The sequence below is a fragment of the Ornithodoros turicata genome, chromosome 8 (genome assembly GCF_037126465.1).
Source record: "Ornithodoros turicata isolate Travis chromosome 8, ASM3712646v1, whole genome shotgun sequence".
NCBI classification, from domain to species: Eukaryota; Metazoa; Arthropoda; class Arachnida; order Ixodida; family Argasidae; genus Ornithodoros; species Ornithodoros turicata.
Genome location: NC_088208.1, coordinates 39,892,713 through 39,906,947, shown reverse-complemented (window position 1 = coordinate 39,906,947; position 14,235 = coordinate 39,892,713). Strand labels below are relative to the sequence as shown.

At 45.7% G+C, this 14,235-nt stretch overlaps 1 non-coding gene across 1 annotated transcript; it reads right to left on the bottom strand.

Annotated features, from left to right (window-relative positions):
* Window positions 1-1,065: 1,065 nt before the first annotated feature.
* On the bottom strand, window positions 1,066-1,207 carry LOC135367618 (U4 spliceosomal RNA). Its single transcript, XR_010414496.1, has one exon. It is a non-coding gene; the product is annotated as a U4 spliceosomal RNA (small nuclear RNA).
* Window positions 1,208-14,235: the final 13,028 nt, after the last annotated feature.

Here is a 14,235-nt window from a genome sequence, read left to right as displayed (position 1 = left end):
TAGTAACTATTTACAGTTAAAAGCTACTTCTCTGATGGAAATGTAACTAGTTACCCCCAAAAGTAACTAGTAACAGTTGCAAGTTAAAAGTAACATACGTAGTTACTACCCAAGACTGCTCCAGAGAGATATGTGCATGCTTAACCAGCAGAAAATTCACCGTTTTTTTCATTCCTTCACGATCCCGGTGCTCAGTATAGAAGGAAACGAGGTGTGGCTCCCGTCCAATCAGGCATCCCCTGACAGCAGCGCCATCAACCAACCAACGAGGGAACATCGCTGGATTGGGAAACGTCCATCGTCTCAGTCAAGTAACCAAGTAGGATAAATATGGCGGTCTTTCCATACGTGCTTCATTAGCCACTCCTAGAAAGAGCCGGATCTGTGCGTGCATTTCAGCTGCTCCAAATTAGCTCGAGCACCAACTTGGGCGTAGCCGTCGTTCAATGCTCAGCCGCGTATCGACCGCATCTGCTGGGCGAACGAAAAACACGTCGTGCTTTATCGAAAACCAACGGCTGACGGAGCTTCCATTGGGAGACGCCGGGATTAAACGAAATGGCAAGGTGGGATGGAATTCGTTTACTGGAGTTCGACCTTTTGTGATTGGACGTGGGCGTTGGAAGACACAAATTATTCTCACTGAAGAGAGAAGGGTTCTTATTTTTCCGTTATTTCGACACTCTAAAAAACATAGCTTCACCGCATAGCACGCTGTGCGCCAACCATTGCCACGAATGATAGGGTTATCATCACCAAGCTGACCCAATACCTCCCAAAATCGTCTTTTAGACGATTTTAAAAACATGCGCGCCACCAAGCGCGCGGCGCAAAGCAGCATGGGAACTTTGAGGGACACTGCTCTGTCGTCTGCTTCGGTTATGGTCCACCCCGGTTGACGCTTCCGCTGCGCACACCAGGAATGTTGTTGTTCTTCTTCTACCTCAGCCTCTGGTTCTCGTGTGATGCTCTAATGAGCTCTAAATTCCCATGAGCCCTTGCGTGCCACAGGAGGCGCTTACATTTGTAAAAATGTCTATGTTCTCATTTTTTATTCTCCAGTGGCCTCCGAGGAGGCTGCCAAAAATTGCCAAAGCCGACGGTATTTCACGTCGTCAAGGCGAGGTATTGGGAAAAGTTTTCAACTAGCAATAGTCGCGCCTCAGTTTGCACTTCACTGGCTACGACACCGCCGCTGCGCAAAGCTAACCGCATTGTTTCACGCAACAGGACCCAAATCTGACATCGTTCGCACTCTCAACGGTGAGCCGGAATAAAAACGAGTTGTACTCTTTAACATCTTTTAAAACACAGATTTTTTGTGATATCACAGATATGTGTCTATCATATTATAACGCGTGTTTTCGCATCTAAAATTCGAAATTATTCTTTCCTTATGCTTTAATGTGTCTTTAATGTATGTGAAAAACAGCTTTTGTGCCGAGGCCGGGAGATGGCCCAGAATACTTTTTCTCCTGTGTCATGTGCCTGATCGTTTTTTTTTTCGTTTTTTTTTTGCGAATCGTCGTTGTATGTATTTGTCCTTTCTATGTTGTTCCAGCCTCAGAACATCAAATCTCTCGTGTTCAATGAGTGAGAGAGAGTGGCTGGTTTGACCCTTCAGATGACGCACCCTTGGAAGTCGCTGGGTAGGTGTGTTAGCTTAGAACTGTAACAGTGTGAAATAAACCGTTCTTGAAAAAAAAAAAAAGAAAAGTGTTAGCTTAGCTCAATTGGTAGAGCCCTGGACCGGTAATCCAGAAGATGCGGGTTCGAGTCCTACAGCTGGCTAGTCTTTTCAGTGACTTTCATCTTTCGTCGTTGTCAGTTTTCGCTTTGTGTCAGGAGAACGTTCCCAATACCTTTTCGTTGTCTGATGTGCCTTCCATGGACAAACAAGAACTTTATTTGGGGAGTTTTATGGCTAGGCGCGATACCCTAACCCCATTGCTAGCGGCAATGTGGTGAAATTATTATATTGAGTATTAATATATTAAGGTATTATTATTAAAGTATATTAAGGTATTATTATATTAAAGCAAAGTATTATTATATTGGTAGGCATGCATAAGGTCCTTTCTTTATCGTGTCCAAATGCGATCTTATGCATTAACAATGATGTCACAACGAAACTGGACGTGGACTCTAAAAAAGAGAGAGAGAGAGGGAGAAAAAAAAAGAAAGAAAGAAGAAAGAAAACGCGTTTTATTCCTCTTGCTCTTTTCTCCTTTTTTCTTGGAACCCAAAGCGTGGAATCAGACGCCACGTAGACAACGCGTAGGACCCACATACGAAAAGTTCGCTCAAACCTCGAATATTTATATAGCAGACGACGGGTACTAACAAGCAAAGTGTCACGTGACATGTGAGAGCGCACGAATTTGTTCAGAGTAGAATAGTGTACGTTTGGTGAAGCGCTTGAACTCCGCTTTCATAGCAGGCACAAAACCTTTTCAGTTTATTGAGCTTTATTAAAAGTTATCGAGCAAGCGAAAGCTGCATCCCTGCAAGTCAGCCCATCCACCATGTCGCTATGACCATCCTTTCTCCTACATAACTGGTTGATAACAAATACTTCTGCACGTGTTCCACTATAGTGCATGCTTCATCGCTTCTTCTCTGAACAATCCACCCACATTAAAAAAAGAAAAGAAAAGAAAAAAAGACCGTTTCCCCGTCGTTTTGGCAGAAAGAACGGGAGCATACAATTGTCGTCTGCTCACTGCGTCGACTGCTGCCGATACGCGGCGCTTCGAACGGGGACAGCGCGTGCCGCCGGCTGAGTCGGTCGGAAGTGAATATAAATCGGGGTTTCCCTCTCTCTCTCTGACTATTGATCACATGATCGTGTATGTCACGTGCAGCTGACGTCTGCCCATTGAGTACGCGATGTAGTCCCAGCGAAGTCAAAGGGGGAAATCCCTCGGATGAAGAAAGTTCCCCAGTGTATCAGTGTCTTGTCGGTTATGTTTTCGGTGCCTATTTTTTTTCCCCTCTCTCTTTCACCGCGTTCGCTTTTCTTCCCCGCAAATTGTTGGAGTCGATCAATTTGTCATTTTCTTTCTTTTTATCCAGCTAAAAAAAGCTATAAAGCGCATCAAAAACTACGTTTCTATGAGTTAACTAAGTGGTATAGTGTTTGCAAAATAAATGCCTAAAGAACAAGGGATACCGCGATAACAACAATGCGTGCATGATATAATGAACCACAAAATAGATAAGTGTCACAACCCATTTAACATAAAGGAAACAATTCAAGTACACTATAAGGTCTACGAGCCACGGTGACTGTTTCCGTGACGCGTCACCGCCACATTCGAAGGCTTTACTATCTGGCTGATTTCCGGAGCAGCTGAAGCAGTTTTTTTCTTCTAATAAATAAGTACATTATAACATATAAAAAGCAACATATTGATTTCGTTCGGCTTCACAGGGAACTGTGCCGATATTTGCATGACACCGTGTGAAGAAAACCCAGGGGAGACATCCAGACAAGCATATATGGTGCCCCGCAAAAGTCAACATATTTACTATTTATGTTGACCTCCCACATCGTCTACGGTTCCGTATACAGAGCTGAGAGTAGACTGACGTCGACTGATTGCGCCTTGTCGCCGCCAGGTTCACTGGCGTCGACCGCCGCCGCAAACGCGTGGTGGTGCAGTTCATATACCAGACAATTCTAATACGGCACCGCTGCCACTAGAATCTGCTAGGCTCGCTGACCACATGACAAGGTGACAAGACACGCTCAGACATAACTCACGCACAGAAACTGCAAGCAGCGAAAACGCGCGAATACTGTATGATTAGATACCAAGTTTATCTATAGCGTTGTCGTTATTTTACCGAACTATATATATACGCTATCTCTAGCGCACACCTCCTCTCTTTGCAGCAGGGATGATGGTACCTATCATGTAGGTTTCTCAATTTGGACGGTGGAAGATAGCATCGAATCGTTCGTTATCTAATCCTTCCTATCATCTAATCCTTCCCTACAAATCATTCTCTTTCCCTCCCCAAGTTTTTTTTTTCTTCTGCCTCTCTTTCTGTCTTCAAGAGCACGTACAGGATGTTAAGACAATCTACGCACACGTCGTTATCTCCATGTACGAGAAAGCTTCCAAAAACCGTTCACACACACACATATAAAAACCGAGTCCGCATTATAAACACGTCACACATGAAGGAAGGCTAAAAAGAAGGGAGTCCATATTGGACCACCTCTCCAGACCACATGGGTGAATTATTCCGGGGAGGTCAACCGAGCGCGTGATGCAAATTCACGAACCGCATAATGGACGCAGTACGCCTCGTCGAATCTGCACAATAATCTCAATCCGTCTAAAATATGTGGCGCGTGCGCCCTACACCGAGGTATGGTTCATGGAAGCCCATGGTAAGAATGGCACAGAGTATGGTCCAGAAAGCGTGACGCAGCTTTTTGGAATAGTCCATCTGCGCGTTCATCTACGAGATATTCGTTGAGCTTTTTTTAACCGCATCGGGAAAGTAGGAATGTAACGAAATGACGAAAGGAATACGAGACTTAGCCAAAAAAAAAAAAAAAAAACACTATGCCACAATGACATAAATGCAGGGGGGAAAGGGCCTCGAGCATTTGTTAGCAAGCTAGGATTTTGTGAGATATACGAATTAAGTCGTTGATGTAATAACCATCCTCTCTCTATTTCACTTGCAGGTTTTGACATAGACAGAGGCGAGATGCTGCAGCACAACTACATCTTCTTAGTATATACACTATCATATCTATCCCTAGCAGCACAACATCTTGGTCCAATAATGGCAATATTGGGCCAATATTGGGACAAGATGTTGTGCGCTTGTGATCATCTTGGCTATGTCAGGTTTACACCAGCACGCTTGCATAATGCGTTTATGCTCGACATTACAGCCCGTGTAATTACGACGATCGGCAGCGCAGACGTGCAGTTCTACTTGAGAATGCATGGATCGGGCGGCGGCGTGTCACGTCGAATAACATCAAGATTTCCGTTAGTGGCGCTGTCTCGACGAAGCAAGTCACCCCCTATTGCTGTTGCACGGTCCATATATAGGTAGGGAGTGACTTTTTCGGGTTAAACCAGGTTCCGCCCGATTATTCCCTCGAACTGACCTCCGACCAATTCAGGTTAAACCCGATTTTTTCCCGAATACCAGTGACTATGAAATCCTCAAGTGACGTTTCCACTGAAGACGAGCAAAGGTCGCCATGTGTTAACACATGTAAGAATGGGTCACTTACGTTCCCAGCAATACACCCATGTGTGTCAACACTGTCTATGCCTTCGGGGATTACCGCTGGAAGGTCACGATCTTCCGCAAAAAAAAAAAAAAAAGGGAGATTAGGAAAGGACTTAATGGACAAGAGGAGAAACAAAAACACCCGATTTCTCCCCGAATTACAGATATAAAAATAGCGCCCGATTTTTACCCCCCGAATATGAGAAAGGCATTTAACCCGAAAAAGTCACTCCCTATATATAGGTTGCCAAAATTACTCCATGCTTAGATGATTCTATCTCATTACGGTCCAAAGTCCCATCACGAGCGAAAGTCTTATGAAGGTAAATAATGTCTGTTACGGGTCTCATTGCGGCCAAAATGAAGCCAAAACCTATGACGGCCAAAAACTATGAAGGAACCAATGTGGCCATTGCTGAGCTGAAGAGGGGTCTAGCAGAATACTGCAGGATATTCGTACAATTACTCCTGTGCAGCAGCCCTGCCATTATGATCAACAACAGTTTGCTCACAGAACGAATGAGTAGCGTGTTGCTTGAAGACTGGGGGCAAATATATGTAACAGTTACATATGTATATCCAATGACACAGTATGGAGAAATCAAAACGTTTTTCACCAGAGATGCATGAAGCACTGCCACATAGTACTGTGTGCATACACACCATTGTGACACAAGCCATGGGGAGCACAACCGCCTCGGGGACACTTTGGGAAGCCTACAACACAGTGACTGCGAACACGGTGGATGCTTTTTTTTTTTTTTTTTTGCCGAAGTGTAATGATACGCTTGGGGATTAAAAAATTATTGACGTAATGAAACTTTGGCCGTAATGAGACGCTACCGCTTAGATGATGGCCGTGGTGGATCAGTTAGTGGCGTGTCCGCAAAGGCATCCGACACCAAGGGCACCCAATCCCTTCAGCAACTTGGTGAGACTGTGTAAAGGCCTGTTCCGACATATAGTGATTTGCTTTATAGCGCTAGAAAGCGCGATATTTTCCTCCTCGCAGTGCTCCAAACCGCTAAAAATTAGCGCTTGTCGGAGTCGAGCTCGTGTCAACTTTTTCAGCGGTGGTGGTGGTGATGGTGGTGAAAGGGCTCGCACTTTGTCGGCCTCACAAAGGTGGGCAACGTCACGACAGACGCCCTGGAGGAATGTGCGTCCTGGGCCTACTTCTAAGGGAACTGTGCCGACATGTCTGAAAGCGTCTGAGGGAAACCCAGGAAAAACCGCAGACAGCACAGCCGGCACCGGGATTCGAACTCGCGTACCTCCCAGTCTTTTTCAGCGCTAATATTAGCGCTATACATTCGTGTTGGCCAATGAGGAGGCCCTTCAGCGATGACGTCGTGGAGTTGTTTCGCTTCCGCATTTCACGGCACGACGACCGCATTGGAACCGGCGAGTCTGTCATCCAAAATGTCTGGCAATTTTTCGTTCAGTCAGTCGATCGAACTTGTTCGTTAAGAAAGCCATCGAACTACAGAGTCGCCATGATGAGAGAGACCGGAAACGACCACAGAACTTCCGCTAAATTATAGCGCTGTTTTGTAGCGCTATATACGTCGGAGCAGGCCTTTAGTTTCCTCGGCTCCCGAAGGCGGTAAGTACAGTGTGCTGAGATTTCGGTGCGCATTGAAGAACTCTCGGATGGGAAAAATTAATCCACGAACCAACCACTATGTGGCGCCACTCATGATCACAGTTGTCTCACGACGTAAAGCCAGGAATTATCATTCCCATACCGTCTCCGAGAACACGAAGGCTCTTTCTAAAACAAAAGTCACGTGATCTAGTAGCATAAAGAAATACAAATAAATAAATAAATAAATAAATAAACGGCACAAGGGAGGACTCCTTTTGTTCGCCACCTCTAGACATCCAGACATATAACTGCTGTGGCTCAAACTGCATGAGTGTCTAACGTGCGGCCAATTCAATGGACGAGAAAATGTTCCAAGGGCTGATTGGCCATTGTGAGAGGAGCTCGGTAATTGGCAGCGCTTCACGTCATCCGCCGCTATTATCTAGACGGGGAAACTACTTTGATTATGTGGGTATATGCCCCGAAAGACCGGCATATATGATATACTCGCTTCTGTGGAAGCGGTTTAGGGAAAAGCGAGGAGAGATTAGGGAAGCGATTAGAGGGGAAGTAAGATCGCCAGGGTTGGGTATGACGCCGCTCTCCAATGAGCTCGCGGGTAAATGCTGTTTTTTTTATTATATTTATATACATTGTGCTGTACTTTGGACTGAGGTCAATGGGGTGGAAGTGGCGCACATTCTTTGCAGCTATTCCAACTCAGGCTTACATACTAGACAACAACTCCATGAAAAAGAAGATTTCCATGCGTATATACCAGGGCAAGTGCAGAAGTGTCAGTGCAAGTGTCATCACGCCCGCCTGCGGAGGCAGTCCCCCTTACACCCACACCCTTTACCTACTGAAGGGTGAGACAAGACACAATGCTCGACGAACATCACGTTGCAAAAATACTGTATCTTGTATTGCTATCTTAGTCAATTTGAGGCTTTGTTTGTATCTGTCCCTTCTATGTTTGTTCCAGCCTCAGAACATCAGTTTCTCTCCTATCTTACAAACTGGATAACAACATTTTAGGACATTTTGCCAAATGCAATAGCGCTCAGGTTAGAGCGTGTAATGAACACGCATTACCTTGTACACGCAGCGTGTTATGTAGGGTAGGTGGCGCTATAAAAAATTACAGTGAGCTAAACTTTGCTTTGGCTCCGAGCAACTACTAACAGCCCCAGCGGCAGGGAGACGTGAAAATGAATGCGCACCTGCTTCTCAAATTCAGAGAATGGACGATGACAAAGAAGTAAAACAACAAATACGACGGCACTCACGAAATTAACTCCGCTGAAGTGAGCGATTAGGTATATGTATATAGTAGTGGGGATGGCATACTGTGGTTCCCGTTAGTACCGCTGTGGGACGCCACACCACGACGGCAGGCGAGCTATGGGGGCAGAGTCAGTGCGATCCCACTCCATGAGTTATTTTTGTCGATGATGAAGACTGCTGAGCTGCTGAGAGTGTTGAGCTACAGTGAGCTGAGAGTGCTGAGCAACAATTATGGTTTCTGACGTTCATCCGTGTTTGTCGGTCTAAATATGTCCACATCTTGTAGCGTAACCAATGCCGACTTCTATATGGAGCACACACACAAGATATGTGTCTATACAGTCAAACTCCTTTATAGCGAACACCTTTTTAACGAAAATACCACTACGGCAAATTTTTTTGCGGTCCCGCTGGAGCCCTATAGGTCCAATAATGGACATCCTTTTTAACGAAAATACCTTTACTGCAAATTTTTTTTGCTGTCCTCTGAGTTTCGTTGTAAAGGAGTTTGACTGTACTCACAAGTTGGACATGCTACAAAAGCACATTGCATGTTCATTGATGCTCAACGGGAACCACAGAGAGATCTATACAGGGATAGATACACGTGAAATTTCGCTTGATACTTCGAAAGCCGAGGGAAGCCATTCCCTTTGAATGGCATCCAAAAGACAAATTCGATAACGCCCCTCCCAGAAGGGGTGCATTTCTCGTGCAATAATCGGATTAGCGAGAGATGCACGTCATTTAACGAGCATTCCCTCCGAGGCCCCTTCAGCTCTCTCGTATACTTTATTACGCGGATTACGACCGTTAACGCAGGATCGAATTAAGTTAAGAACAACTTGTTTTGCCACCGGTATGACCGCACCGCGGCGCTGACGGCAACTGACGTGGCTTCAGTGGCCGACTCGATGCGATAACCGCCACGGGCGAAATGTTAATCCCGTTGTTCCGACTTGTCTCGTCTTGTCTATATACCAGTTTGACCTTGGTTCTCATGATGCGCTCTCTGACAAATGGCGTTACAGTTCCTCATGAAGCCGGCCCATGATGCAAGCATGATCCCCTCCGGAATAGCCCCAACATACTTACGAAGACATATGTATTCATGTTACAGAACTCACGTTGAAGAACAGCGCACAGTATATGAACAATGTGTACAGCATGGTTTATGTACACTGATCAATAAGAAAAAAACAAAAAACATGCAGGAGCATACGAATGCATAATGTACAAAACCTATTTGCTTGTGCAAACTTATACACAGATGTACTGTGATCTTGCTGTCTGTGTGACCACGCGCACCAATAACAGTGAGACATGCATATCTATGTACATAAATTGGAAAGCGACTGCACGCAGGCTTGCTTTGCCACCTGGCTCCGAGGCTTCTTGGTGCTTTCCCATATGGTCTTCGCCGGAGGGAAAAATGTGCAAAATTAAAATTTGGCGTAATACACGTCTTCTATAGAAGAAACGTCATGTCCAGCTCTGGCCCGTCAATGCCTAACGTGCCATATCATGCCCGCTCAGTCCGAACGCGCATTGATTTAATTTCAAAACCAATGTATATAGATAGAGAGGTAGATAAAAGAAAACATGGATCACTTTCGAAACCAATTTAACCGCGTGTTCTGCGTGAAACGTTTTTGACGGCGATATGCCGGAAGTGAGAAGTAAATCCTATATATACCCTCAGGGGGCACATTTTGTTATTAGTGAGTTTTAGTGCATGGTACGCTATCGACTGTGCATATAGGTGAGGGATAATAGCGTTGGTATAGTTCTGCGCACGCGCAAAAGATACAGAGAGCTTCGCGCAGTGCGCAGAATCACCACGTTATCTCTTACGTAAAGGCGATAGCGTACGATGCACTAAAATACCCTATTTTTTGTGCGGTAGAGAAGGAAAAAAAAAACGAAAAGGAGAAAAGAGAAGAAGGGAAAATCGAATTTCAGAGAATAAATTCGACAATCGACCCGAGTGGATGTGGATTTTTTACTGCCCCCCCAAAAATAAATAAATAAATAATAATAATAAAGGCAGAAAAAAGAAAAAGAATAAGGAAGAAAGAAAGATAAAATTGCATACAATACAGGCTAACACCATAATGAAGCTGCATGAGCAATGGTCAGACGATAGAGAAAACACAACAACACGAAACGCTCAAACGCTATTGAACGGCTACGTGTTGCGTTTTCTCTGTCTTCCGCCCATTGCTCAGGCACCTTCATTATGAAGAAAGAAAGAAATAAGCGGACCACCGTTAATACACTGTACGCTTTTCTCAAGATCCGTATAAGAGGCAAACCGTCGTTTACCGTTACAAACGTCCGGCGAATTTGTTTGTCTTTTCGTCCATGTAATGTCGCGCGACAAGAGGCTCGGAGAATGTAAGGATTTTGCGCCGCGGGGAGCCACTGGTCATCAGTGTGGACGCCAGGCGCAACTGTTTTCTGCCCGATTCCCTCCTCGACGGGTGGCTTCAATTTCCGGGCCACAACGCCCCTCGCAACTTCATAATCCACGTTGCGAACTAACTAATACTACGAAGAGACTTTGAGTGAAGGCTTCAAGACAGCTGCAAGGTGTACTGGGCAGTCCATGGCGGTGCGATGGACTGGGTGTGCACGGACTTCATTATATTTTGGTAGGTATACAAGTAAACAGTGACATACACTATATAGAATTATAGTATATGTACCACGCAAGGTGTTCCACCTAACGTCTCACAAAGGTCTAAAAAATGTACTTGCGCGAAAAATATGGGGAACTTTTGCCACGAAGGCCCTCCTACGAGTAATTTCGTTATTTTTTCAATTAAAAATTAACTCATTGATTTGAACACCAGAAGTTTTGCAAAAGTAAAATAATGATTTCTTGCAGGAGTCAGGAAGTAGGGAAGCATGCATTGCGCATTTGCACGAATCCGCCGCAAAAGATGCCACCTTGTAACAGCTGGAAAAAAATTTGCTAAAATGGTTGCTCGAAACATTTTTGCCGGCTGCTACCAAAGAACTGGGTAGCGTGTTTTCGGGTGGATTTGTGTAAATCCGCAAATGTGCTTCTTGTTTCTGCAAGAAAACGTGGCTTGGCACGCTTCAGAGCTCATTCCAATAAACTAAATTTCTTTCAATTAAAATTCGATAAAATTATTCGGAGTACGGGGCAAAAGTTGGCCGAAAAGATTTTCTACAAAGTGCTCCTTGAAAGCACGCCGCTTTGAACCGTTGATTAACCCGCGGCGTTCGGGAACGAAAGAAGGTGTGTATAAATAACAATACAATCCATAGAGTACATTACATTTAAACTCCTTCCAGGTTAACGCTTTCACGTTGCCGTTTTTTTAATTGCCTTAAAATTGCCGTTGTCTCTTAAAATCTCCGCATTGACACGCACGAGAACCCCGTGAAAGACTGAAATGTGGGAGTTGTCGAAAATGCCAGACAGCAGCCACGTACCTCTCAAAAGCTGGTCGATTGCGCTTGCTACTACGCTACGCTGGCAACGGCTTAGCGACGACTTACCAAGGGGCCGCGTTCTACGAACCGTATACACGTACTCACTCCCTTCACATCCCTTCCTACATGTTTTCTCATGCAGACACACACACACGTACGCGCGACACAAGACGAAGCAACGGCATCTGGTGAACAAGAACCCCATCGCAACCACAAAAAAAAAAAAAAAAAAAAGTCTCTGAAGAAACAACATGCTCCGCTTTTATTACAGTTTCTATCTTATCTACGGCAACCCGCTTTGCTTGTAAAACACCGGTTCCAACGTAATTGACACCGAGATGGAAACGAAACCAGAATCGATAAGCCACGCCGCAGAACTCGAAACAAGATAAGGACCGATACACATTGAGCAAGACAACCGGTCTCCGGGGGCACGGGGGACGCTTTATGAAAAGCCGAGGGCAAGAAAATAAATAAAGGCAAAGAGAGCGCGAAAATGTTGTTTATCGTGCAAGATAATCGTTTTGGAAAAGGCAACAAAATACCGAGCAGAAACACCCTCCGTTTCTAAAGCAGACGCACAACGATGGGAGCGCCGTACAGCGGAGAGGGGAGCAAAACTGAAATGGATGACACTGCTGCCCCCTGTACGCAGAAAGTGAAAGACAGCGTTTCGATCCTCAAGATAGTGGTCGAGTGGAGGGCTCGGAAAAATTGCCATCCAGGTGGCTGGTCGATGTCAGGTTTCAACGATTTTTCGTCGCAGATAACATCGCGATCGTACTAACTAACCAAAACCGCCGAATGAAAGTGTATGGACGCATAGAGAAAGAGAGGGAGTGCATAAAAGAAAGTAGAAAGAAGAATGAGTGATGAGGCACGCTAGAAATAGTTCCCTCACATCGTTGCGCCATTGGTCGATGTTCTCGTGCACGGTATCGCTTAGGCTCGCGCGCGTAAGATACTGGGAAAGGAGGTTTCTCTTTTTACTATTTCTTACTGGAGTCTATCGGCGGTGATACTTGGGTCCCTTTTTGTAATTCCGCCGCGTTTCTTTTTCTCTTTTCTTGTACTGTCACGCTTGAAAGGTAATGCGCAGGTATCAACAGGGGCCGAAAGTCTTGACCTCTGTGATCGTGCACTTGAGCGGGTCACGACAGAAGAGAGAGATGCCGCATATTTTCTAGCAGACGGCATAAACAGGCCTGCCCGGTGATATGTTGCCAGACGGACACTGGAATGCGCTGTGCACGACGGATCGCTCTTTCACGCTGTTGTTGTTCGAAAGAAAAGCCGTAACCAAAAAAGAAGGAAAGGTAAAGTGATGGAGGAGAGAAAGTCTCGGAATGGATTATGCTGATGCAGACGCTTCGGAGGGAAGCCCGCGGAGTAATTCGCCAACATGGGTGGATCTAGAGTTATATAGGTGGGTGTAAGAGATAAGGTCCGCGTACAGGAAAGCGGATTAATGGCTTCTCTGGTTTGATTATTGGTTGAAAAAGCAAAGAAAGAAAGAAAAGAGAAGTGTTCTTGGTTACGCTGAGGGCTATGGGGCAACTTTTGTCTCTCTTTCCTGTCGTGTTCTCATTGAGTATATAGTGCTTCGAGTGGGAAAGGAAATTGCAGTGATTGGGCTGCTTTGCATCAGGTTCACGGCCGGGCGCGGAGAACGTGCGCTGCAAATGCGTCTGCGGCGTGAAAAAATGCGTAGGATGGTGGCGGCTTCGTTTCTGTCACTGTTGTTGGGCAGAAAGTAGGAGGTATCTGAATATTTTTATTCTCTGTTAGTACGTGTCGGATGTAATTGCCGTCTCTGCGTGTCGTTTGCGAGGCTCTGGCGGCATTACTAAGCAGTTCACCGCGCACGAAGTTTGCAAACGCATCCTCACTTAGCTGGCCACTCCCAATAACGCGATAACGACATCGGTGATAACACATCGGTAACGACACTCAGCCAACGCGACGCCCGCAGAGTTCGGAGAAAGAAGCTACCGTCGGCGAATAAAGGCTTTATCATGCAGGTGGGTGTGCGACACAGAAGAGTGCTTATCGGTGGTCAAGATCCCGATATCACATTACGACGATTCGGATCTCTGTTGAGTAAACGTTAAGATTGACCACAAAGCGAAATTCACCTTCAGGGCAGAGCACGGGACAACCCATGGTTATCGACACTCCTTACGGAGGAGGGAACACGAACTGGCAAAGAGTCTTGCCTGTCGAACGGAAACCAGATACCGGCTAAGTACTTCGCCTATCATAATAGGTGCTGTCAACACCAGCTACCCGTCACCGTCCACCCTGCGGTAATGCGATACGCTAGATACCAGATATCAGATATACCACGCGGCACGCGCACCGGCACAAACTTAATCCAACCTCGCTTACTAAAACGACAATTGCAGGCAGAGAGAGAAGGGAGTTGCGTAAACCGATCCCCCCTCCTTCCCCACCTAACAACAGAGAGAACTCCCGTCACACGAGAGCTTTGAGGCCACATTACATTTTGAAACCCCCCCTCCTCCCCCAGTTCACCCCACCATCTCTCGATGAAAAATTCATCGACTCCCCCCCCCCCCCCCCCACCACCACCACGACTGCACACCACTTTGGAAATCTCTTCTGCG